The sequence below is a fragment of the Miscanthus floridulus genome, chromosome 8, assembly GCF_019320115.1.
Source record: "Miscanthus floridulus cultivar M001 chromosome 8, ASM1932011v1, whole genome shotgun sequence".
Taxonomy (NCBI): domain Eukaryota; kingdom Viridiplantae; phylum Streptophyta; class Magnoliopsida; order Poales; family Poaceae; genus Miscanthus; species Miscanthus floridulus.
Genome location: NC_089587.1, coordinates 60,182,081 through 60,185,490, shown reverse-complemented (window position 1 = coordinate 60,185,490; position 3,410 = coordinate 60,182,081). Strand labels below are relative to the sequence as shown.

Sequence of the window (3,410 nt, the reverse complement as noted above, 5' to 3'; positions counted from 1 at the left end):
TAGACAAACTTAACTAAAACTAATATCAAGAAGATGCCTAAAAGAATATGGCAAGGAGAGAAAAAAAAATACTAACTGCTCTTTGAAGGAGGAGACTGCATTACTGAACTGAACCTGAAACGCTAGAAAAATACAGTTGTTGTTGTTGATTCTGAAATAGAAATGGAATAGTAGCAGATTGCAAATCGAACTGCTCCCAAAACACCAAAAAGGATTAAACAAAAACCAGACAGGTAATCTACCAGAAAGAACAGAAAAGAGTGCTGCTTGTCTTTGCTGTTACTGAAAAATGTTGTTTCAGAAACAAAACAGTGAGCTACCTGATCATAGAACAGCTCAAACGTTTCTCATAGGACATGCCAGTCTCGTAATGTGAAAACAAGTGGCATTGTAGTGCGAAAGAAATGGTTGCAGCTATGAGACAAAACACAATGGGAATTAATAGCTTTTCTCCACCTTGTAATCATCTAGGCGAAGGCGACTTTGAGATGAGAGGTATTTAATAAGCATAACAGCATGCAGGATTTAGACTGAGATTAAAGGTACTCACATCACTTGCCAAAACAAATAAAAGAGCTCCTGCAGCAATAGCGCAGGGAGGATCATCAATGTCTAGAACCAAAATAGCATCGATAATTTGTTGTACCAATCTACATGATATAAGAAAAGGAAGGCATTTGTATAAGTAATAAAATGGAAGAAGGTGCCAAATCTAATACTGTGTTTGTTAAATGCTAACATCTTTAGAACTGGACAAGTTCTCAAATTCAATAATAATTTAACTATTCTGATGGACTTAGAGAAATGAATTGCCATTAGAGCTTGCTCCAAGAATTCAAGCCCAGTTCAGACAGAACAACAGATATCCCACACCTTCATCTTATTCTAACCAAGGTATTTTGTCTTTTAACTTAAAGTGAAGTACAGCATCAGTGTTGGCATAACTGTCAATGTAAGAGTAAACCAACGACACATTTCAGCTCAAGCAGATCCCGCGTCGGGGCATAATTGTCAGAAAAAGAGGCGCCTTTGATGAACTCACCCTTGGGACCGGAGCACGCGGTGGCGCTCGGCAGAGGCACAGATCCCGAGCAGCGCGGGCAGGCTGGCCCGCCGCATCCGCTAACAACAATATGATGGATAACCCAACAGAAAGAACCGACATCAGAAAAGATGACCCGTTAGCACAGCCAAAGGACAAAGATAACAGATAAAAAATGCGAGCACACGGCGGCGCTTGGCGGAGGCGCAGATCCCGAGCAGCGTGAGCAGGCTGGCCCGCCGCATCCGCTAACAACAATATGATGGATAACCCAACAGAAAGAACCGACATAACAGATAAAAAATACAAGCAAAGTGATGCTCTGATGGGATCTATACAAATATGGTACCCAAAGTACAGTTCAACAATGAAAGAAAATGTTTCATTAAGCATTTTGTTTTCATATAAAACAGAATTATTTCAAAGCTGTAATTAGTTCCTACAAGAAACATGTAGAGTTGCACCAGCAAAAAAAATAATAGATCATATTCATTAGTATGATCCTCTCATTAAAAAACCATACAGGCATAGAGCCATAAACCCATAACTAAATGAAGCAGCAAGAGAGGAGCAAATTACAGCATCGTGGATCAGCTGATGAAAGTGTACTGGAATACTCCCAGAAGCAAAGGTCTGTTCCATGAATAAATTTGCATATTGACCTACACGAAATCAAAACAATTAGCAAGATTAGTAATAAAAAAGATATTTCTAAACAAAAGCGCATAATCAGAGAAATTGTGAAAGTTGTTTTGCCAACCCAATGGTGCCGACATTCACATGGGGCTTCCTGCGCAGATTGATCCGGATTGGAAAGTGAATCACACGAAGGAAACGAATCCATCAAAATGGATAATCACGAATCACACGAGTCTGAACCGATCTGGGCAAAGGAGTACTCACGTGCGCGTGAAGGTGGTGGCCATGAACCTCGCCCATAGGATACCGGCCAAGCGGTGGCGGCTGGGCCGGCGGCGCCGTCGCCGCCGCGAGCGCATCGGGTCCCAAGATCGCTACGGTGCGGAGGGTGGGGTAGGTAGCGCCCCCGGCGGCGGCGCCCCGACGACAGTGCCCCACACGGATGTTTGGCACAGCTGGAAGGGACGAAGGGGCGGGTGTACCTGGTGGTGGAGAGGCCGTGTGGATCCTTGGAGGGGCACCCGCCGGGGCCGTCGTGGGGGCGCAGCTCGCCCGTCGGGGAAGACGGAGTCTGTGCGTGACCTTGGAGGGGCGCTTGCCGGGACGCCGCCAGGGAAGACGGAGATGGCCCTATGCCTGCCGCCGCCTCAGGAGAGAGAGAGGGAGAGGGGGTATTATTTTTTTTCTTTCCGCAAAAAAGAGACAGGCTGAGCGCTGGGCGTGGGCGGGTGTTGGGGGCGATCCAAAGAAGAGGGCCGTCAGATTTGGATGAGTAACGAAGTACGGTGCCCGTGCTAACGCCACGGCGACATAAATCATGCTTCAGCATTTACGTTTGATCAAACTTGGATGTGACAATGTTTTACATATTTTAAAATTTGAAATTTGAAATTTGACAAGTTCAAACTAAATTTTTAAACCCTAAATGATTTCAGATGTAAAAGTGATGAATACAAAAGTTGTTCAACTCATCAAGATCTACAACTTTTATTTTTGTCATCTTATCATTTGACTAAATTTGAACCTTTCAAATTTGAAATTTTAAAAAATGACAAATTCGAACCAAATTTTGAGACCCAAAATAATTTCAACATAAAAAGTGATGAATACCAAAGTTGTTCAACTCATTAATATCTACAACTTTTATTTTAGTCATCTTGTCATTTAACAAAATTTGAACCTTTTAAATTTAAAATTTTGAAAAACGACAAGTTCGAACCAAAATTTGAGACCCAAATTGATTTCAACATAAAAAGTGATAAATACCAAAGTTGTTCAACTCATGAATATCTGCAACTTTTATTTTGGTCATTTCTTCATTTCACAATTTTTTAGCACACATTATTCACTAATCTTACACATGTCTCATATAGTTTATAAAACCTTACGAGACATGTGTCACATTTATGAACAATGTCAGTACCACTTTGTCATTTGAAGAAATGACCAATACAAAAGTTGTATATCTTGATAAGTTATTCAACTTTGGTATTTATCACTTTTTCAGCTGAAATCATTTGGGGTACCAAAATCTTGTCTGAAGTTGTATTTTTTTGAAATTCAAAATTTAAATTGCTCAAACTTTTCATATGTATATATTGACAAAACCAAAAAAATAAATTGATAGAGAATGATTTTAGAAAATTTTAGGAAAAAAAATCATCAGATTTGGAGTTAGTATGAGGAAGAAAAACTAGTTACAAAGTTAACCCATAGATTAAAAAAAAGA

The 3,410-nt window shown here is 40.5% G+C and overlaps 1 long non-coding RNA gene across 1 annotated transcript; it reads right to left on the bottom strand.

Moving 5' to 3' along the window:
* Positions 1-1,530: 1,530 nt before the first annotated feature.
* On the bottom strand, positions 1,531-2,079 carry LOC136472245 (uncharacterized). Its single transcript, XR_010762299.1, has 3 exons — positions 1,946-2,079; positions 1,803-1,832; positions 1,531-1,704 (listed from the first exon to the last, which is right to left on the bottom strand). It is a non-coding gene; the product is annotated as an uncharacterized lncRNA (long non-coding RNA).
* Positions 2,080-3,410: the final 1,331 nt, after the last annotated feature.